Source organism: Oreochromis niloticus, linkage group LG8 (assembly GCF_001858045.2).
Source record: "Oreochromis niloticus isolate F11D_XX linkage group LG8, O_niloticus_UMD_NMBU, whole genome shotgun sequence".
NCBI classification, from domain to species: Eukaryota; Metazoa; Chordata; class Actinopteri; order Cichliformes; family Cichlidae; genus Oreochromis; species Oreochromis niloticus.
This window is the reverse complement of record NC_031973.2, coordinates 23,034,164-23,058,380: the sequence shown is the minus strand read 5'-3', so window position 1 is coordinate 23,058,380 and position 24,217 is coordinate 23,034,164. Positions and strand designations below refer to the sequence as shown.

At 38.7% G+C, this 24,217-nt stretch overlaps 1 long non-coding RNA gene across 1 annotated transcript; it reads right to left on the bottom strand.

Moving 5' to 3' along the window:
* Positions 1 to 3,266: 3,266 nt before the first annotated feature.
* On the bottom strand, positions 3,267 to 8,463 carry LOC109203093 (uncharacterized). Its single transcript, XR_002063026.1, has 2 exons — positions 7,781 to 8,463; positions 3,267 to 5,488 (listed from the first exon to the last, which is right to left on the bottom strand). It is a non-coding gene; the product is annotated as an uncharacterized LOC109203093 (long non-coding RNA).
* Positions 8,464 to 24,217: the final 15,754 nt, after the last annotated feature.

Sequence of the window (24,217 nt, the reverse complement as noted above, 5' to 3'; positions counted from 1 at the left end):
CCAGTGGGAGCATGTAAATGTTAAACAGAAGGGGTCCCAAGATGGAACCTTGGGGAACTCCACATGTGATACTTGTCTGCTCAGATGTGAAGTTACCTATTGATAGAAAACAGGAAATACTTTGTAAGTATGTTTTGAACCAGTTTAGTACAGTTCCTGAAAGACCTGCCCAGTTCTCCAGTCGTTTGAGTAATATGTTGTGGTCAACTGTATCAAATGCTGCACTGAGATCCAGTAAAACTAAGACTGACATTGTTCCACTGTCTGTGTTCAGACATATGTCATTAAACACTTTGGTCAGAGCGGTTTCAGTGCTGTGGTTCTGTCTAAAACCTGACTGGAAGGCATCATAGCAGTTATTCTGTTTTAAGAAGTAATTGAGCTGTTGAGAAACTGCTTTTTCAATAATCTTACTTAAAAATGGGAGATTTGAGATCGGCCTGTAGTTATTCATTTGTGTCTTGTCAAGATTGTCCTTTTTCAGTATAGGTTTAATTACAGCAGTTTTTAGTGATTCTGGAAACACACCTGATATTAAAGAAAAGTTGACAACCTCTAACAGGTCTGACTCCAAAGTCTTTGTGACCTTTTTGAAAAAACTTGTTGGCAGGACATCTAAACAGCAAGAGGAGTTGTTCAGTTGACCTAAGATGTCCTCCAGGTCTTTGCTGTTAATAGGGTGAAACTGTTTGATGGTGTTTAAACAGTTTTTCGGTGGACACAGTACATTTCCTGGATCTGCTGTTGATGTATTAATTGCTTGTCTAATCTTTTGGATTTTTTCTGTGAAGAATTTGGCAAAGTCATTGCAGGCCATGGTTGAATGAAGTTCAGCTGCCACTGACACAGGAGGGTTTGTTAGCCTGTCAACTGTAGAAAATAAGACCCGAGCGTTATGACTGTTTTTGGTGATGATGTCAGAGAAGTAGGACCTCCTTGCACTCCTCAGTTGTAAGTTGTAATTGTGAAGTTTCTCTTTATAGATGTCATAATGAACCTGGAGGTTTGTTTTTCTCCATCTGCGCTCAGCTTTCCTACACTCTCTTTTTTCATTTTTCACCAGTGTGGAGTTTCTCCATGGAGACTTTTTCCTTCCAGAGATAACCTTCACCTTAATGCGAGCAATAGTGTCCATTACATTTAACATTTTAGCATTGAAGCTATTGACGAGCTCATTGACTGAACCTCTGGACAGGTCAGGTGTTAATGGGAAGACCTGGTTAAAGATCTCGCTACTGTGTTCAGTTATACACCGTTTTGTGATCACTGCTGTTGATATATTTGTGTGGGCTGAGATTTTACTTTCAAAGAAAACACAGTAATGATCAGACAGGCCCACATCAGACACAGTAACGTTTGAAATGCTCAGGCCCTTGGAGATCAGTAGGTCAAGAGTGTCCTCTATTATGTGTGGCCTCTGTTACATGCTGAGTCAGCCCAAAGTTGCCCAGAGTGTTACTCAGGTCTTTAGTCCCTTTGTCCTGAGGGTTGTCCACATGGATGTTAAAATCCCCAACAATAATTACACAGTCGAAATCAACACAGATCACAGACAGCAGTTCACTGAGGTCATTAAAAAAGTCTGTGCAGTATTTGGGAGGCCTGTAAACATTAAGAAACATAACTTTGGATGGGGCCTTCAGCTGTAAAGCCACATATTCAAAAGACTGAAAACTTCCAGGAGATAGCTGCTTACATTGAAATGATTCATTAAATAAGACAGCAACCCCTCCTCCTCTCCTGCTCACCCTGGCCTCACTGATAAAACTGTAGTTAGGAGGGGTCGACTCGATGAGAACAGCTCTACTGTTACTTTGGTCCAACCAAGTTTCAGTTAAAAACATAAAATCAAGGCTGTGCTCGGTGATTAAATCATTAATTAAAAATGTTTTCCCAGCTAAAGATCTAACGTTTAATAAAGTCAACTTAAGTGTTTTAGAGGTATTATTTGCCCCCTCGTGTTTGGGAGCAGTCTGTGGCACACAAGGTATGTTTACTATATTTAAAGATCTTTTAGAGTGCAGCTCTGTGTTTTGACCAGGCCACATGTCTCCTTCTGTCACCTAAAAGTACAGAAATTTTAAAACCTTCTAATAAACAGGGTCCCAGCTTCTCCTGGGAAAAGTCACCACTGCCATAATCCTCGCAGCCCGGACCCTCCACACATCACACATCAGACTGTGGAGACAGGGCATGAAGGTGGTAAGGAGGAACTAAGGGGGGTGAGGCTGGGCAATGTAACTTCGATTGCTCTGTTGAGGGCGGGGCCTGATGGCGAACCTTTGGCTGCTCTGGTGGGGGGTTTATGGGGGACAAAAAGGGATTGGGCCGGGGGGGAGATCTGAGCCCAGCATTGGGCTGAGAAGTGACAAATGTAAAAGGAAAGGCTTATAGTGAGTTTTATGTGGGGTGTGTGTATGTGTTAGTTGATGAGCCGCACTATGAAGATATGGGAAAGAGTTGTTTAAGCTAGGTTAAGAAGAGAGACTACAAGCAGCAAAATGACATCCTGCCAAGAAAAAGCACTACAAATGCAATGCTTACTTTAATGCACCTATGTTTGGCTATGCTGTCATGGCTGGCCAACTACCTTTTGTTTTATTGACAAAGTATCAGCATGCTATTTAGCTACTTTAATAAATTTGAATTCTGACAAGTTACAGAAACGTACAATGTTGAAAATGCCAGTTGTGGTACATTTGCTAATGGTATGTTAGCTAATGTAGCCTAGCTAACTGTAGCCTATAGAGGTTTTTCAGACACATGACCGGTTACCACATGACATTAACATGTCACCCATTTTGGACTTGTAATAATCTTGAAACATGCACCTGACTGGACAGCAGGATATAGGCATTGTGAGAGAAAAAAAGAAATGAGAATTTCTATTTAAAGTATGCATGAGTGATTGGAAGTAATCGCAACTATTTATCACATCCAATATTGTGGACAGCTCATGAGTGACGTCAGGTTACGCCTGCAGTTCATCAATTAGCCTATAGTGCAAGTTAGCCATTTTACACCTATCAAGCAACCTATACTTGTAATGAGAGCTGGCATAGGTTTCAGCCCCACTGTGACTGTTATGTGTACACTGATCCCTGCTATGCATCTACTCTACACATCTAATTGGATAAGTGGTTAGGAAATAGATGGAATGACTAATAAAAAGCCATTACTGTCGTAAAACACCTTTTTAGTACAAGATAAAAAGCTTAATATACATTTCAAAAGTGAAAGTTTTAAAATGGTAATTTATTTATATATATATATATATGTCTGCTCTCTTTGCTTTCCTGGCTTTCTCTTGAATAGGCAGGCAAAAAACTTGAACTTTTGACCACTAAATTGACTTCTATGTGGTCTGCCTAGAAGCATTACTCACTGCAAATAAATACAGGGATCCAGTAATAAAACACCAAATGAGAGAATATGGACGGATCCTATTTCCAGGCTGGTAAACTAACTGGAAAAGGAAAATTCTTCCAAGGTTTCTAAATGTGTAGACTTTGTTGTTGTGAATGTGAGAGCATTGCTGTTGAGATGCCTGTGCATCTGTCACTCACTTTTTCACCACTGCAGGTTAGCAGTTAGAAATATTAGATTGCAGCAGCAGTCTTACCATTTCCCACTGATTTAGAGCCAAATAAACAAGGCAACCATCTGTTTAACTCTGTTTCCTCAGCAATTATTCCTTCCGGAGCATCTCAGGTCTACTGCCAACTCAACACACTCACACAGATACAACCTTTTCACATGCAGAAGAGAGCAGTTATCACACCTAAGCAGCGTAACTAAGCTGTCACGATTTCATATTTTTCAGAAGAATTAGAGTCTAAAATCTTGAGTGGTTATTGTATGACAGCCTGTAGAGTTGCTGAAAAAGCAAAGGTCAGAGAAAGGTAATGTAGGGATGAGGTTTAACAGACCACACTTGAAGCAGAGCAATAAACACAACACAAATCCTGCAGAGTTTTCTTTGTAGAGACAAACTGACCGGGTCAACCACGAGACGCCCCGTTGCTGAGATGCTATCACATTTGCTTTAAACTGAAAGATTTCCGGAGCTGAATGTTTTGTCTTTCTTCCTTTCCTTTTCCCTTAACCAGATAACCGAATTCAATACCACTTTACAGTATTATCAGAAAGTAAATTGACTGCTGTTTAACCGTGTGGTCAAGTTATGAACAGATAGCTGTTCACATCCTCTGTTTACCCAACAGAAACCAAAGACAATAGCATGATTTCCAGGATAAGAGATTTAATCCACCGGGAGATTGTAGGAAATGGAGAAGCTTTCAAGCTCTGGATGTAAACACCTTGTTGTTGCTTTGAAAGTTTTTCATACACACTTCCCTGCCAACAGCATTTTCTTCACACTGTCCCCTGGTTACACTTCCTGTGAACAACGAATCATCTTAAATTAACATAGAAAGAGACTGTGCTCACAGCCATGACAGAGTGGAAGGGCTGCTAAATTTACATAACACCTGTAGCTAATTCACCACAGAAACTAAATCAGGCAATTAGAGGATGATGAAGTCTCTCTGACAAGTGCTCTCTTCAAATGAGGTCTTTACAAGAAAAGATTTTCAAGTTAGCAGGGTGCCTTTCTGTTTTCGACTGGTTGGACTACAGGTAAATCACTTGTATATTTTCAACTAATGCAAGTTTTCCAATCACAGCATTAAATTACAGAGAGCTTGACTTTGCTGTTCTGTCGATTGTCTAGGCCAGGCATGTTAAGCTATTTTATATCTTGAGCCACATACAGTGGGTTTTGATCTTAAGAGGGCCTGACAAGTGAAACTCCAATTTCTGTCATTGTAAAAAGTTTAACTATCCATTTAATCAGTGAGATATTTTAATATTAGAGAAACAACGAACTGTATGTCTCAGGTTGTCTAAATGATAAACAAGTGCTGCTGTAGTAAATTCGATTTCAAGGATGTGTGTAAAATTACAGAAATCTATAACTGAATTACTTTGATGTATTGTGAATGGCCACAAGGTAGGTTTTTATGGGCAGGGAAAACTAAAGCGTATGAAAATACAGTTAAACACATTTTCTAAAGCCATCCTGTGGGCCGAATTGGAGTCTTTGCTGGAATGATTCTGTCCCCTGGGCCTTATGTTGACACTCCTGGTCTCCGGAGTCCTACTTTTCCTGCACTTTTAACTTTTCCTCTCAAAATGCAAAGGTCCAAAAGGCACCAACGGCAAAAACACAGTCGAGAGGTTGCAACATGATATGGGCGTGAGGCCCAAGAGGCAGTGATCAGCTACAGCGGCCTTGCTACCAATCAAGGTAGACTCCACTGACTCTCTGAAATGTATCCATCCATCCATCCATCCATCCATCCATTGTCTTCCACTTATCCAGGCCAGGTCGCAGGGGCAGCAGCCTAAGCAGAGAAGCTCAGACCTCCCTCTCCCCGGCCACCTCCTCCGGCTTTTCCGGGGGAGCACCAAGTTGTTCCCAGGCCATCTGAGAGACATAAATATAAACAGACAAGCTTTAAATTAACATGTTGTTTATGTAAAATTCTACTAGCTTTTACATTATTATGTTAAATTTGTATTTCTTTTGTCATTTTAATCTGTGAGAAGTACTATGTAAATACATTTTACTTACTTAAGTAGCCCCGCCTCTAACTTTAAAGCCAATATTCAAAGAGAACAGGTTTGTACCAAGTTATAAATGTGCTTTTAAAAGTTATTCAGTTGGGTATTTAAACCTTGTTGTTGTTGTTGGGGACTGGCTCCCCTTTGGCTTCAACTGGCAAATCCAGGAACTGCAGTTATTGGCATTGCTTTGGTTTCATTTTCATTCCCATAGGATCCCACTTGGTGCAGACTCTGAGTTGCTGTTGCTGCTGGTGTTTAATACTTTACTGCAACTTTGTCAATTCCTAATTTACAAATTTCTAAAACTCTAACATTACATATTGTACCCATTGTACCCCCAAGAAGCTTAAGGGATAGACAAAGAATTTGACTGTGATTAAGGAAATGTGTTATTAATTCCTGACTCCAATCATGTTTCTGATGTAACACAATCAGTGTTAATGACATTTTTTGATCCTGACGTGTCAAAATGCGTTATGATGAAAACGTTTTTCTCAGTGTGTAACCTGGTGTTTGCCTAACAGTGGGACTGCCTGCACTCCAGCGGGACTGGAGTTTTGCATACAGTTACCATTGGATGGATGTATTAAGGAGAACTGGATACATAATGAAAAGATGGTCTCTCATTCATTCAAATAAATCAGCTTTAAAAGAGCAAAATCAAACTTCCTCTAATCTTCCACGCTGGCAAATTTGACCAACAGAGAAAATTTACGCCCAATATAAAATGTGAATAAGTTTGCTCATTGAGAGAGCTGGAGATACCAAAAGTCCCAGCAGACAATCTGAATGAGTTATATATGGATAAAATCAAATAATCATCTGGCTTTGATATTGAGATATTGGCTCCTGATATTGAGTAATTTAGCATGTTTGGGACAGAGAAATGCTGACATCATGCTGCTCCTTTTCCAACAAGACCAAATGTTCTATGGTTTCGGCATTGATGTGTTAATGGAGCTGATGCAGCAGTGCCACTCAGGTTTGCAGCTAATTTATACCAGTGGGCATTAATGTGCAAGGCAATTAGTGAAACTGCACTGCACTTCTCCATAATGTACCCATATTTTATTTAGAAATCTAAGCTAACAGATTAAGTTAATATTCAAAAGAGCAGGTCACGCTAGAAAATGTGTTCCACACCTGCCAAATGGCCCCTCTTAGGTTGGAACAACAAAAAACAGCAAATAAAAAAATTGTTGTAGACAGTCTGTCGAGGTGTTAATATCATAGATGTAGCTCATGCAGAAACACAGAGGGTGAAAGTACTTGTTTGGATAATTGTTAAAAAAAATTTGTGTAATAGTATAAATTCAGATTTCTTTTTTCCTAACTGACTTTATTGTTGTTGATGTGACTAGTCAGAAAAAATATTCATTACCACTTTATTGTAATTCATTATAAACAGAAAGCAACATTACAACGCAGCCTCTTAGTAACGTTTCCGAGTTGTGACCCAGAAACTAACACTCAAAGTGAGAGAAAGATGTCAGTATGTGGGTCTGTGACTCAGCGTTTTGAAATTATTTTGTATTTTTGATTTTCTTATGTTACGTTGGTGATAATAAGTTATTGTGTAATTATTAGGATTTAGTTTAGTTTTATTCTGGTTTTTGTTTTATCTGTCTCCTTGGTTATGTGTCATGTTTCCTGTCATGTGTTTTTTGTCTGTGTTGTGTCCACGTTGTCAAGCTCGTGTGTCATGTCTACGTCGCTCCATGTTTCCTGTTTTATTTTGAGGACTCTAGTGTTTCCATTTTCAGTGTGTTTTGTTTTACTTCCCCCGGTGGCATCATGTTCATTTGTGTCAGCTGTGTTTCCCCAAGTGTTTCCACCTCCCTCATTACCCCTCTGTTTATTTAAGTCCTCTGTATCCTTCTGTTCTTTGCTGGGTTGTCCATTGTCTTCATGTAGCGCCCCAGACTGTGTAATCCACTATAGCCGGGTACGCCCTGAGTTCTAGTTACCTTGAACTTACTTAGTTGCCCTCAGTGCAAGCTCCCCTGATTTACACACGTATAACACACAAGATCTTTCGTTTCAACAAAGCGGGTTTACTGAATGGATTGATAAACACCCAATAAATCATTAAAGTAAACAGTCTCTTGCAATGATAAGTTATAACAATAACAACAGTTAAACAGTTCGTTACCGTAATGGGCCCCACACACTCGCTCACACCCCAATTTCCCAAGTCCCCTCGGTGCAGGCCTGGATCGATGCTTGTGTGCGTAGGAACAGACGGTCCTAAAAGAAAACAAAATGGTGCTCCTACCTGGAACTCTCAGTCTCTTTCCACAAACTCACAGCAAGCCGAGAGGTCCGTCCCTTAGTCCCTGCAGCTGCACACTTACTCCTTCCGAGCAGCAAACCTGATCGGTCAGCCTCTGCAGTTAGTAGCCTCTCGCTCTGTACAGGTCCGGTGATCGTTAGCGAAGTCCGCCTTGAGGGCTAACTCCGGTTAGCCAAGTTAGCACGCCGCTAACTAGGTGATTCCGAGGCAACAGTGCAAACCAGTCCGGGCTGCACCACCTCACAGTCACGCTCTGTTACTCAGCCGTCGACGTGGGATGATTTATCCTTGTCGTCCATTGGAAAAAGTCTCTGCAGACGCTAGCCGCATCTCGCGCACGCTTTTCTCTCCTCCCATCTCTCGTGGCTGCTGCCTTCTCCCCCGTTTCTTTTCCTCTCTCCGCCCCTTTCACAATAAAAGCACCTAAACAATAAACTAAGTTATGAATAATACAAATATAGGAAAATGAACAAGATAACTATTCAGCTGTATATATATACACAACTAGAAATAAAACTTAGCCCCATCCAATATACCCGGGCTACATTCATATTGAGTCTTGTCAGGTCACAGAGTTTTTGCTACTACTCATGTTCATTCATGTCTTATTGTCTTAGTTTTCCCAGTTTAGGTTTAAGTTTAGTTTTCACCCCTATTCGCTTTGGCCTGTTTTGTGTTCATGTTTGGGATTCTTTTTGGGGGGAGGGTTGTAGCCAAGTAAACTGCTCGCTTTTTATTAAACCTTAGTTTATTAAACCGGCGTGTCCCGCTGTGACAAAAAACTTCCAAGTCTTGGGGCTATCTGAGGACACGTGAATTTTAGCTGAAACATTCAGTTACCAGACCTAAGCTAATGTCAGCTTCTATAAACTCACTTTTTAATTTTTCAAATTTGCATAAATAATGAGGAGGATAAACTAACTCCAAAAAGACGCTAAATTCATCCAGAGGAGTTTTTTCATGCAATGACAAGATTTCCTGTAAGAGATGGGAAGTCACAGAATTTTGCATCTGACTGTGTTGCATATGTTTTTCTGAGAGTTCATTTCTCAATGGGCAAAATATATGGAGGAGAGGTTTTAAATGGAGCGCACAAAGAGATTTTCTAACATTTGTTACACTGAGTTTACTGCTGATTGTCCCGGTATTTATTTTTTGCACTCCATATTCAACTGACTGCACCTAGATTTAGGAAACAGAGTAAATAACCTTTAAATTAACCACACCTATGAACACTATATAGCAATTGCGCTCACACCCTATTTTGCCCCCTTTAGTAAACCCCTTCAGTTACTGGATTTACACAGGAAGGTTCATTTATTCTGTTGCGCCACTTGGGAAGCAAAGCAGCCTTTGGCTATGTTCTCTACAACAGGTGTTTCAGCACAGTTAATTTAAGCAGCCTTACTAATGCTGAGCTGGAACCAGAACTACATGTTGTATCCATTTAAATAAAAGGAAGTGGCGTCAAAAGGTGTTTGTCCTTGTAATTGTTTTGGGCGCACAGCTGTGAAGCACGCGTCACAAACCACTTATGTAATGGGGCACCTTGTAGTAGTCTATTGGAAAGCTGTTTCACAGTATTTTAACAAATATGAAGAAAGTCTCCGGGGGGCAGTATATCTTATGATTTCTCCATGTCTTTTATGAATACATAAGCTTTGTTGTTAAAAGTCACATTGAAAACTTTATTCTACTGAGGCATGATATCAGGTAACACAGAGTGTTAAAAGTGGGTAGCAGTGTTTCTGGAATAAAAGGGCTTCGTTTCTTATTCCTAATGTGCCACATATGGTAACTCATATATAGGTTGATACAGTGTCAACCAGCCTGTCAGCAGTGGAAAATTAGTCTGAAATTACCTGTCAAAATAACCTATTTGATTCATGAGAGCTGTTCGTGTTCCTTTAAACTGTCTCCAATTATAACGTTTTTTTCATCCAACACCTCAGAGGTCTCCAGTAAGTTAAACTGTGTAATTGCAGCACTTGTGTCACTGTAAAACAAAGATGTATAAGGTACGGGCCCGTTCTAGGTTCATAGGAGAGCTGAAGCAAAGTAAAGATGAGAGCCTGTAAATGAAAAACTAGAACTTTACTCTTACTTTATTTCACTTAACCTTGTTTGTCAAGTTTCACACTTATTTCGTTTCTTTCTGGCTTTAATTCTTCTTTTAAGAATTATTTTTAAAGCTTTTTCTTTTCAGGTTTAAGAATCTGTCTGTTCTGAGCAAATGTAATCAAATGTAATAGTGTGAGCCAGTTTGACTAAGACTCACAACTACAGTTTCTCTATTATTGACCCTTTAAATTGGAGTTCCTATAGAGCATTATCAGAGTTTTCACTTTGGCTCAAAAGAAGAAAGACATATTAAAACATTGCTGTACACAACACAAGACAAAAGTTGAACTTCTTGGAAGGTTTGAGACATGTTACATTTCAGTGTGAAACTAAAGCTGTTAAGTCAAAAGAACATTATCACAACAGTCAGACATGGTGGTGCTAGTGTTCTTGTCTGGGGTGAGGCAGCTGGTTGCACAAATGAGTCTGAAAGGAAGAATAACAGAAAACAATGAGGTTGAAAACACATCTATCCATAGTTTTCAAATGATGCCAGAGCTACTGGGAGACACCCACCTGGAGGCAAAATTCGACTATGGTCCTTTCCCCTCCAGCCTTCCTTTGAATGTCTTTGAGTTTAAATTAGTCCAACTTCAAGATAGGTGCTGTGCTATTGGACGCCATAATCTTTACAGCTGCCAGAAGGGTGAAGAGTATGGCACCAACATGGGGTCACACCTCTCCTCACCCTGGCTTACAGGCCAAATCCCACCAGTTTCAGGGGTTTAAATAGTCCCCAAATTTCATATTCTTGTCATATCTTCACAAATCACTTTTTTCTTTTCTCAGAACATGTATTAAAATGAAAGACCTGAATAATTTACTACATTAATTGTGCTCATTTTTAATTTCTATTTAAAGTCATTTATGATTTTTTTTTTAAATATTGTATTACTGTATCATTTGTAGGTAGGGTTACATAATTGCCAGTCTAAAACCATCAGAACATGAGCCGGAGCATGGAGGGAGGGATGGTGCTGTGAGGGTAACACTCACGCAGCCTGAGAAGCTCATGGCTAATTCACCACAACCGACTGTTTTCATGAATTTGTGATTTTTGCTCATGTAATTTATATCTTACACTCCAGGACCAACAATGCACAGGTTCTGCTTTTAAAGTAGGCAACATGGAAAAAAAAACCCATCTGCTGTAGCCAGGCAGAGATTCTTTGATTACACCTCCATGAAACAGCTACAGTATCAGCTGCTTTACAAGTATTTAATGTGGAGTCACTTCTGTTAGGTGTTGTGTCTGTGTCTGCTCATATTTGTAAGAAACAGCTCCCCTTCTGATTGCAATTATGATAAAACAGCTGTTTTAATAACAGTCGAGGCGTCCTGTGAAATTGGCCAAAATTCTGGGGCTGGACTTTAATTAGACTTCAGTCAATTAACAGACACGGATGGACTGTCAGTTATAGACAGTGTGTTTAACATACATAAGTATAGCCCATGAAACTGTTGATGTTTTCAACAAACCTGAACAAGTAAACCTCTGTTATTTTATTTAAGGCACAGTTTCAAAAAGGATCAGATTAGAAGTCAGTGATTAGATTCTCGTTATCTTATTTCAATCTCTCTTTGCTTTTGAAGTGTGTGTCACAATCGAGCCAAGACCTAAAGAGCAGAAAAGCAGAAAAAAACGTTGTTTATGCCAATATTCAACTTGAAAGCAAATTATCTATTAGACCAGAGCAGAATTGCTGTTTTCCAATGAAGACACGGGCAAAAGCAGACATTTTAGATTAAATGTACTCTGAACTGTTAAAAGTTATTTTCATCAGCAGCCTTATTTTATAGACAAAAAGTAGACAATCAAATAAAAACTGATGAAACGTATTCACATTTTCATTTACAAATAAAAATGTGATGAAACTATTGTGAAGAGGCGAGATCTGATCAGAGCTAATTAAGCTGTCGAGAACCACCAGGCAATTTTTCATGAGTATTCAAAAGAAAAAACAAAACATTAATTCTGAAAAGTGCCTGTCTATTATATCTATTCCCATTTTTTTCATCAGTTTTTTTAAAAATATATATAAAGACAAGCCACTCTGTAAAATACAATGATCATATAGGAGTTACAGGCTCCAAACATGCCAACCTGGTTAGCATTAGACTTTGATATTTACTGTGATGTGATAGCCAACTTTGGTGTTGGTATCTGATTAATTTATTGTTATTGACTGTAGAGCTGCTTTTGCCTGTGTGATGATCTCTGGACACCAGATTTCATTCTGTGAATTTATCAACTTGCACCCAAAACATTTTCTGTATTGCTAAAAGTGAAGGGCATCTTCTTTGTTTTTGTATTGTAATGCATAACGTGGACAGATCACTGAGGCTGCATGCTGATACAGAACATTTAATACTTTAGATAAGACTCAAAAGTATAGAATGCATAAAAAACAAAAGATGCACTGAGTTTTGTTTTCTTTTTTTTTTGTCTCTTTTTATTTTACATTCATAGATCTATTCAAGGTCTTCCAGTGTTTTCAGTCAAAATAAATCAAATGGTCCAATATTATAAGAGTATACACAAACAGGTCCTGGGTGCTGTTTCAAAAAAATAAGAATCTATAAGCGGGGGAAAAATGTTGAATGTTGAACTTTTTTTTTTTTGTTTAAATGCAAGAGAATTTAATTTTTCAAACCACGTCTTACAAATCAGTTTTCTATGTCAGAGCCAAAGGATGTGTCATTCATGACCAGACTCATTGCACAATTTCATTTTAATGTGAAATCTTGGAGAAGAAAGAAACACAGTAAGTAGCAAAATCTTAAGGTTTATATAAATTATACTAACAACCTACAGAGCTGTTGGGACATCACCCTGTTTTACTAAAAGTGAAAAAATCTCCATGTATTTTCCACGAGAGATGGAAAAACCTGTGCAGAAGTAAACAGAATGAGATGGGACTGAGAAAGTGTCAGTTTTGCTGTCACAAACAGGTTTAAACAAATTTTGAGCTGTAGAGTTTTGGTGGAGACACACACACACACACACACACACACACACACACACAACAGGTGGTTTAGTGACTTGTTTTTAGCAAATAAACACATCGATGACTCATATTCAGAAACCCCCACTGTGCTCCCACGCTGACTCAGTCAGGAGGACTTCTTCATTCTTTTTTGCTTTGTTGTCAGTTCTCCTGTATGGAAGGCAGGGTATTCATTCATTCATTCATTCATTCATTCATTCATTCAATCAATCAAGTACATCTTCACATAAATTCTCTTTTTTTCATTGTGGAAGCTGGTGGTGTGCCCTGAAGCTGTTAAGAGTGTTAACATTTCTTTCACTTTGTCCAAATTAAATAAATGTTTGTACTGTGAACATGTTCTGGTCCATTCAGTCAGAGTCAGTCATATTGTTCTTTCAATCGTTGTGTTCTATAAATATCTGTAAAACTTTAACAAACTATGCAGTGCATCTTTCCATTTAGCCACACAGGATAATTTACACAGGAGTTTTGTAAAATAGATTCTTATTAATATTTTTATGATTTGTGCTCTTTGCATAACTGCTATGGTAATCCAAGTTGTTAAGATACTGAATTATCATCTGATGTTGAGGATGAGTATTATTGCTAATGATTATTAAAAACAGCAAGATCATGACCGTTTCCCCCCAAATAAGCTCAAGGAGAAGTAGATGTCCCATCACTTCCTAAGTGGCAAAACATTGCAGTCCCTTGAAATGGCCACTCGAGGCTGCTTGCAAATTGCGTCAATCCCTACCAACACCAATGATACAATACCTAACATCGAAAATAAACATGTACATGAATAATCAAGAAAAAAATAAAATAAAACAAATGACTTCGAATGGCAGGTGGATGGACAGACAGGAAGTTGGGACAGTTAAGCGTTCACCTCAAGCAGTTATCACCGAATGGCACCGATTGGCCACCTTCGTGGTGCTTCTTGGATAATTTTTAACGTAATTAACTAAAATGTCTGGTAGAGCAGTTCATTCTACTAACAACCTCCCAAAGAAGTCTCAAAGAAGTGCCCCCAGTTATGGTGAGAGAGAGTAATATTTTAACTGGTGTTAATTTGCACTAATTAGAAAGTATGTATATAAAATTTTTTTGTCTTATTTCCACTGTATTTGTTCAAGTTCCATGATTATTTTATGTGCTTTTGTATCAATTTTCTTTTTGTGCCAATTTTCTTTTAGTTGCAGTGCGTTTGACCTCTCAGGCCCACCGTAAATATACCCATGGAGACTATAACTATGTCCCAATTCATAGGCATCCTTCAGTGCAAGTGCAAGGCTGTGAAATGGGACGGTCTAGCCTTCAGATTTGCGTCACCAGCTGTCTCGGTGGAGTTTAATAAACGCAGCTGTCTGCTCCTCGCTTGCTTATATATAACATGACACTGGAGTAAATTGTTGACCATCTCACACTTCTGTTTAATCAGTTTTCTGTTTGACGTTTATTTTGCTGTATGAAAATTATAACTTTAATCTCAGCTAAACAGATTTACTCAGGAACAAATGAAACACTGAAAAAAGCCAAACAATAACATTTTTAAGTTCTCTAAGTGGCTTATATATCATGTTTAACCTGAGTAGTTCTAATGAGCCTCGACCTCCCAGTCAGCTATCGAGCTAGTGGGGAACAGACGTCTCCAAAAAGGTCGGAGCACTTTTGCAAATATGTGATGTCCTGATAAATCGAAAAGATATTTGAAGTTTAAACAGCTACAGTCTCGACTGAAAATATCTTAAAAGTTTATTTTGTGATCTGGAAAGAGTAAAGAGCATGCATGCAGCTTCAATAGCTGCTGCCATTGTTGGAATCTGGAATTAGCTGGGCCACGCTATGAATTCTGGAATAGGCTGGGCCACGAAGGATACACCCGACCCATTCTTCAAATCTGGGGAAATGAAGGATGCATTTGTTGGCCGAATTGGGACAGCCTTCGTCGCCTGGCCTCCAAAGGATGCAGCCTATGAATTGGGACATACCTTATATGCTGTGCTAGCATGTAACCAGGCTACGTTAGTATTCCACTCTCTAACCTTGTCACTATTTGCCTCTGAAAATTGGGCTGGAAATTGCAACAATGCTAAACTTAAGGATTTAAAACAGTATCCTACAAACTAAAGGGTTTTGTCTGATGGATGTGTCCATCTTTTAGGGACAGTCTATAGTAATGTAGCAGCTTTGCTGTCTTTCAAATTCCCAGTATAGTGTGAAGTCTAAATCAAAGTTAAGATAACGCTAATGACACTGTTATGAATTATTTAGTCTGACAGATAAAGCTCTTTCAGATCTGCTGAAGTTATTATACAACTGTACTCAATGTGCTTCTGATCACCAGTTTCCTCAGCTTCATTAGTAAAATCCCCACTGTTCCCCTTTACAAGTGATTGTGCTTTTACAGACTAATTATCAAATGGTGATTAATGATGCTGAGCTGGCAGTGGATGTACTTGAGAAAGCATACACTGCCAGTCAAGACTTTTTTTTAATAAAAGGAGTGCACACTTTGATTAATTTGACTGTACAAGGCCATCTTGTCTGTAAAAGCATGCTGATGCTCATGTTAGTAAAGAGCATGGAAACAGTACTGAACGAGACCAGATAACAAAACCAAAAAACAAAGGTCACTGTTCTTGGAAGCTACAACGCCCGAGTGTAGGACTCGGCTAGGTTGATGAATATGGTTTAGAATTTGACTTGGTCACCATGATGATGTGTGATTTTAGCCATAGCAAGGCTTTGAGAGCATATGAACAGATAAGCCACACCAAGAGTGCAGAGAACAAAAATAAGATAACCACAGCAAAGAAATATTTCAAAAGAAGCAAAACAGGAATGATGTCACTAATTATTTTAATAGAATTAATTTGTGACATTTAGCCACATCTGATTATGCTAATATAATAATATTTTTTTAAAAAAAGCTTTGCTCGTTTCAACATTCGCTCCATGAGTGACATCATAATGTTCATCATAAGACAACGATGGACACAGTTTGTACTTTTGCAAACTTAAAGTGTCTCAAACTAGAACAAGCAGAAACCAGCAAACAGGGAAAAGTTTGCTTTTATTAAAAAGAAGCATTTTTTACTTTATGAATGTCCGCAGTACCCCACGGAGCACCTAAGGGCATTTAGTCTCACAGTTAAATGAATTTCTTTGGACAATTTTTGGAAATATTGAGAGTCTGCAGATCTCTGTCAGAGACAGAGCAGTGTTGTTTCAGATCTGTCTGCTTTGCTTTCACCTCTAAGATACCACAGCACTATGACACTATATCGGTTGTTTTCTGTGTATTATACATCTCATAAGAGTTGTAAGTCTCTTACTTAAAGGCCAGGATTATGGTTATGCTTACAAAAGTATTTCTGTTTTGCATATCTCTTATCTTCCACCAGCTCACTGGTGACCTTTGATAGGTGAGACCTAATGACCTAGAGGTTAGGGCAAGGATTAACTCTTGGTCAGAGCCATCATCAGTGGCGACCTCATCTCTAACCCTAACACTGTAGCCTTAGGCATTCAGATTATGGAACCTTTTATTTATCATTGTAACTGAAACACATTAAAACCCATTCACAGTCTTCGTCTGCCTCTATTTTATCATTTTCTGCCTTCTCGGAAAAGAAGGAGTTTTAAAACGAGAAAAACCATAATGCCAAAATGTACAAGACTTAATTTGAAGTGTACCATCTTCCAGTGTCTTTGGCATGTGGCTTACTCGAATCTCCAAACCCTAGATGGGTTTCCAAAGGCCTGTTAACAGTTTAAATATGAATGAGGCAAAGCTTACATGCTTACAAAAGTAAGCAAAGTTTTCCAAGGCACAGAAGTCTTATATAGATTCATGCATGAAATATAAACCTACTTCCATTTTATTGGAATTCAAAATTCTTATGTTTCTTTTCTATTTCCTTTTTAAATGTGAGAAATGTGGCACTTAAAGAGAGGAAATGAAAAGTAAAAAAGGAAAAAGTGGGCATTTCAACTCACACCATCTCTGTTTTGACAGAAAGGCAACCAGACGTCTTTCACACAATGCTCGCTCTCACACAGGGAGGCTTGTCTTACAGCACTGTTTGTGTATCATTTCAATTAAATCGTAGTCATCACCACGAATGGTTCCACCCCGCACGGCTTTTATCTGCGTCTGTGGTCACATCTGCCTCAGACCATCACAGTGCGCTCTATGTAATGTAATCTCAGCTTAACTTGAGTTGGGAATCAATGAGACCTCTTGCTCCCTCATGCGCATGTACGCACACACACAAACCACACTATATTAACAACAAGATGCTCTTTTACTACCTAATGCAGGCACATTTACAGCTAGCACTCTGCACATATTTGCTCATAAAATGTCTTAATTATTTATTGAGTATGTTAATGGCTTGAATGGAGTTCTGTCTTCCAGAAGCCATAACAGCTACTGTGTGTTTGTGTGATAGCTTCCTGTGTTGTTATTCAGGTTTTGAGAGCTTTCCATAGTGTTGCCTGTGGGCACTGACCACTAAGTTATAGGTTCTGGGGTATGCCGCGAAAACAACACCTCCTGGCTGTTAATCAGGCAGTTATTTTGAAGTTGCCGACTAAATTCATAAATACCGGGGGGGACAAAAATTGCAGAGAAAGTTGTCTCCCAAAGCAAGGTTTAAAGAGATTTACTTTTCTCTCGCAGGTTTTTATGTTTAATAATGTCTAGCTTGTTTTATCAGGGCACTGAACAAATGCCAGGCCAATCCATGCTATGGATAGTTGCTGAAGAAATCTAAAGAAATGATCACAATATCGTGATACAAGTAAGTACTCTGCAATTGCAGAAATATGAAACTTACAGTTCATCCAAGAATCCAAGAATCACCCCATCATTCATTGTGGCTATTAAACACGAGCAGTGACATGTGTACATCAGCTGCTGGTAATACACAGGGATGTAACACAGGTGTGTAAATGGTTGGAATGCCGTAAAAGACATAGAAAAAAGAAATTTTCAAAGAAATCAGAGAACAAAAATTAATAACATTTTTGGCTTTTAAAAAAGTCCAAAAAGTTCTTCAAAAGTCGGAGGAGCACAGGACCTTCTTGGATAAGCTGAGAGCTCAGAAATTTGATAGACAGGTCACAAACTCATATGTGAAAATAAGTCATGCAACACAGCACAGCGAGACATGTAATTAATAAAGATATAAGATCTAGACATGACCCCAAACCCACATCCAAATAGTTATAAACCTTGGTCTAATAAGACTAGAATTTGGAACTGGCCTGGGTGCCAATTTGGTTTCTTCATAAAACTGCTAATTAGTGGCTTTTTCATCACAGTCACACATCAGTTTCACAAAAGGTCCTCACTACCTAATTAGTAGACGAGAAGCCCGGTGTCTTTATCCTGCTGCTGCTTTTAGTGTTATATTATATTTGTTTTAGATCTCGGGATGTCATTTGGACTGGAGAATGTGGCCGAATAATTGCAAAGAGATGTAAGGTGAGCTGGACAGAAAAGGTAACGTTTCCAAAAGGCAGAATAGTGAACCAATAGGAACCAAAATTCACGAAAGTCAGCAAAAACCAAATACCTGCAGACGGTAAGTCCGGTGCTGAGAAGCCAGATGAACAGTAAGAATAAGATCCAAGCCATCCCTACATATGCCTTACCGGTCTTCAAATACCCAGCTTGAATAATAAGCTGACCACAGGAGAAGATAGATGCCACTGGTGTCACGAAAACTCCATACACAATGCACAGAGGTGTTGATTAACAAGTGTCAGAGCCACAAAACAGGTTTAACAACCTAATGTTTACACTGTAAAGGTTAACTCAACTAACTGCAAGGTTATCGTGAAATACATGAAATGTAAAAAAAAATACATTCAAGGCAGTGGTGCGCAGTAACTTTTAAAGAAAGGCAAGTGGACATGATGACCACCCCCGCTTATTAACAGTAACTAAAGATGATGAGTGGTGGAGGATGTTCCTTCAGTAAAAGTAGCAATTGGACTCAAAATCATGCATCTCTGGCAAAATTTTCTTTCTTCTTCCTGTAAAAGCACAAGAAAAGCAATTATTCTGCAGAAAAGTATTCCCTGGAGATATCTTTAGGGGGCTTTTTCACCATTACTTGATAGCACAGTGAAGATTAGAATGGAAAGTGGTGAGAGAGAGAGCGGTGGAAGACATGCACCATTTAGTCGAGCGTCACACAGGCATCTGCTCACTGGCATCCACTGCTGTACATGCTAAAGAGTGAATTCAGGTTAAATACTCATATATATCATATGTTTGAAATGACTCTGCTGTGAGGACATGGTGTGTCGAAAATCCAAACAAAAAGAAAATGCTGAATTAAGATGGTTGACTGTGAATACCTTCAGAACATAAATGAAAAAGTGGTTTTCTGAAGGGTTCTTCATTAAATACACAACTGATTAAGCGTAATCACATTATTTCTCATATAGATTCATCTGAAAATGCTGGTGGAGACAGCACCTGTTAAACTTGCCTGATATATTCAATCGTAGTAGACAAGAGCTGACATTGTCTGTCAATCAAGGCTTCTTGATACTTTGTTCTAACTCCTCTAGATCAGCGGTCCGCAACCTTTTTTGCACCATGGACCTTTATGTCCGACAATATTCACGGACCGGCCTTTAAGGTGTCGTGGAAAAAATACAACAAAATAAAACCAGTACCGGTACCAAAAAAAGAAGATCTAAAAAAGACCCAGGGAAACTGAGTTAACAATAAAATCGATAAAAAAATAAAGCTAAAAACCGATTAAAACCCTCAAAACCATGAATTTCACACCCGAGCCTCAACTCTCGCGGCCCGGTACCAAACAACTTACCGACCGGTACCAGTTTGTGGTCTGGGGATTGGGAGCCGCTGCTCTAGATAACACATGTTGGCCAAGGCAATTAGTCAGAGAAAATGTATCTCTTTTGATGATAAATCACAGACTAATTTGCTTGTAGATAGGTGTGCATTTGCACAAAAGCATGGAGAGCAGTACAAACAGAGCCAAGACTAGTGTAGCTTGTCTAGCATGCTGCTTTCCTTGAATTCTCACGCTCAAAGACTAGAGGTTTGTGCAAACAACCAGGAAAAAGTCTGGGACGCAGACATGCCCAACAGAATAACAGATACTTTAGATTCCAATAGCTCCAAGTCACGAAATGTCAAGCTAGCTTCCGTAGACAAAAGCCTTCTACAGCTACAAAGTGGTAGTTTAGAGGCTGGATGGATCGTAGTTCAAGATGCAAGGGGAGAGGTTGCTTTCACTTGGTAAGTTGGCAGATTTGTTTATACATGTATCGTTGAGTGCACTAATCATATCGTCCATAGCAGGGCTTTGTTAAAATCTCCCAGTTCTTTTAATCTTTGGGCTGAAGGAAGGACAATACTCGGTGTATAAATGCTCAATCAACAATATTTTATTTCCATATAATTCAACACTTAAGAGCATAAGAACCATCATGATGGGGAGACCTGCCTGCAGAGGGTCACAGCAAGTCTCAAAATGGTGACGGGCTACTCAGCCTTTTATAGCCCCTAGTGGCCCCCACCTAGTCATAAAAAGCCTAAACATTCACATGTTTCTCTCACACGGCGCCTAAGTTATGACCTCGGCTCCTTGTTTTTCTGCTCTCCGTAAAGGTGGGGGTATGGAATGTGGTCTTTTCTCTTCTATTATTGGCACAAGGTCTTCTGCACACAACATTCTCTTCATGATTCAGCAGTATGAAATGTCAAGAAACAGTGTAACACATTCAACAGTGTCGAATGATACAGGTCAATCAAATAGATCTAATGATTTTCACACTCTTTTAAGTCAGAAGTATAATGCAAACTAAGACTACATACTGATCACACACTCTATATTAAGGGGTATAATATGATCTACAGCAGTATCATAATTCAACTACTTTGATTACATATATAAGGTAACATATGATAACAGAATAATCTCACAGCTTCCAGAAATATGTGTTAAACAGCAGTCACAAGAAGAATAAAACTATTATCTTGAACCCAGGCCATCCACCTGTCTGGTAAGGAAAATCGATTTTTATATCTCACCCTGATCTCCTTTGTTCTTCAGTTCTCTTATTTTTTTCAAAAACCACAGAAATACATTAGATGACCTTATAGTTGCTTAAAGATTAGATTTTGTGAAACCTCTTCATTCCCTGCCCACTTTTTAGTCCGAAAATTACCGGTCTACATCTTCTCTTGCTGCATTTATTCTTAACCATGTCTGTCTTTTTGATCTTAAAGTGCGAGATGATTGGATCCCCGCTCTATGGATTGTTTGAAGCTTTGATAGCTATATGTAATTTCCTTTTTCACAAGATTCATCTAGAAATTGATTCTGGCCATATCTGAAGATACAAGCGGAATTGTTATGAACGGGAGTCAACCTGCACCCATGTTATGAATTTCCCTGATATCTCATTATAACGCAGCCTCCTGCTGCTCTGTTTTCTATGTAGGAGTAATGAAGTTCATGCTGATAGGCTGCAGATGTACATTCAAACCCATAAGAGAATAAAACAAGGGATTTGTCTTTGAATCAAATCCCTTCCCAATCTCAAAGAATGACTGACACCCATACAATGAGCTGACAGCAGGAATTTTAGACGTGTGTGTGTGTGTGTTGGAAACATGTCTTGATTGAGACTCGTCCATGTGGGAGGATTGACTGTGACTGTCTGTCAGTGTAATGAATGAACGGTGATGCCGGCCTTTAGTGGCAAACTAATCCTTACATAACTCAAAGACTTCATTTTTCTGCTGTTCTCTCTTTGTGGTCGCCTCCTCTGTTTTTGTGCTGAAAGCAGCTTTGATGTGGCCAATAAGTCAGATCCAATAATGAAGTAGTTGGCTTTATTCACCCTGGAAGAAAGCCTCAATTTGCTGCAGTATAATAACCCACCCACAAAACCAAGTGGACCAGCTTTCCACCCACTAATGTGTCACAAAGTTCTCGCTACGCGTAGAGCATAAAAAGACGGCTCACGTCTCAGTGCAAGAGAGGTGTAGCTTGTACTAGTAATAGGAAAAATAATAATGGAGGAGCAGCCATGTTGTTAGACACTGTCGATCCAGTTTAAAATGTAAAAACTGTTGTAGCAAAAGCAATATTGTAAAAATGAACAAATTATTCACAGCATCCAGTTTCTTATAAGAGCTTTAAATAATGTAATGAAAAGCTATCAGCACATTAAAATAAAGCCATGGTTAGTAGTGACTGCTGGTAATGTGTTGCTGTTGTTCAGTGTGGATATAGACATAAATCTTGAAACTAACAGAAATTTATGTTTTATTGAGAGAGGCTTCATGATATGTGATTTTAAGATTGGCTTTTTTTCTATCAGTATGCTTGATAGATGCAAAGGTATATTTTTATGACAAAGTTGTGTTAAAATGTACAGTATATTATGCAACTTATACTCTGCATTGCTATTCTATATTAATTCTTAAACAGGAAGAAATTGTGAGATTCACTATAGTCTCCATGTCCATGAAGAAAGTTATTGGTGTTCAACGATAGTAGCACATATTGCAGTATGTGATAAACTATTAAAAATGCCATTACAGATTTTTTAATATAAAATAAAACTTTAAACCTCACAGATTTATGTAATATTTTTTTCTGTTTAGTGTTAATTTATTCAGCCATTTTTGTCAAAACAGAAAAAAAAACTGATTCAGTAGGAAGTGCTTGTAGGCAATTATCAGACTGTTGAGGTTCTCTTGCTGAAATTGCACGGTGTTAACCTCACAATGCAGAGTGATTTGAGATGATTTTTATTATTTTATGTAATATTATTATGCATAGAATGGTTTTGACAACTCCTTCCAGGCTTGCTGTTTTTGTTAGGTGAAAGTGTGGCAGTGGGCGGTGAAGATATTTCCCAGTCACTCCACTTTCCCCAGTCACCAAGTTTTGGTTGCTTATAATCTCTGGCATCAGCTTTCTTCACTTGGTGACAGTTATGATAATAATGAGGCTCTTGTGTGAAAATACTGATTAACAAATTTCTGCACTGTGGTTGCACTGATTTAGAAGTTGGTGGGTTGATTGGTTCCATTACAGTGGTCCCTCGCTATAACGCGGTTCACCTTTCGCGGCCTCGCTGTTTCGCGGATTTTTTTGGTGCAATTTTCCATGTTGTTTTTTTTGTTTGTTTTTTAAACAGCACATTGTGTTCTGCGTCCTGATTGGCTGTAGACCATTGTCAATCAATCTCGTGCCGTGTTTCCTGTCCAATACAGAATCCTTCCAGCTTGTCAAATTTACATAAATTTTCGATTGCTAACAGTGTGACTCTGAAGTGCTGTACTGTATGTTTGTAAGTTTTCTCCCCAACAAACACAACAACGTTGACGAAACATTTTGCACCGTCAAAGGTAAGGTAACTTATTTTTCTACGAAGGTTTGAACTTTGAGAGTGTATAAACAAGAGAGAAAAGTGTGAAAATGTTCATGCCTGCCTGAGAAAAGTGTATAAAGTGTGTTGTGAGGGGTTTAACAGCCTTAAAACATCTATAATAATTGTAAAAAATAAAGTTGGCTACTTTGCAGATTTCACCTATCGCGGGTTATTTTTAGAACGTAATTCCTGCGATAAACGAGAGACCAATGTATTCTTGACTACACTGCGTGATTATTTGCACCCAATGGCCGTTTAGGGAATCATAAAGTCACATCAAATTACATATTTTACATATTAGCTTTGGTCAACAATAGCAAACTGCCCTACATAAAGCTTATGATAGAATGCATGTTAATGAAAACAGTGGTTGGAGAACGCAGCACTAATATTATTGTGAATGTGTGACCTTGTTACCTGTGAAATGGTTGCTGTGAGGACGTGGACCAGTTCTTTCTACAAAGTGTGTTTTGTTCGTCAATATGGCGAAAATAACATCAATAAGCTGGAGCTGGACCTGATTTCGAATAAAACAATTTACATTAGTTACCTACTTTTGTGTATCATCAGCCCTCTTTAACCCACAAATTTAAATCTCCATTCATCAGCAGACCTGTGGTGTTCAAGAGTCAACTCTGCAACATTATCAACTGCAAGTTCTAACTTGTGATTGATGCAGGTCAGGCCTAATCTTCTCTCACAGGAGTGTGGCTCCTCACAGCAGCTAGACCATCAACTG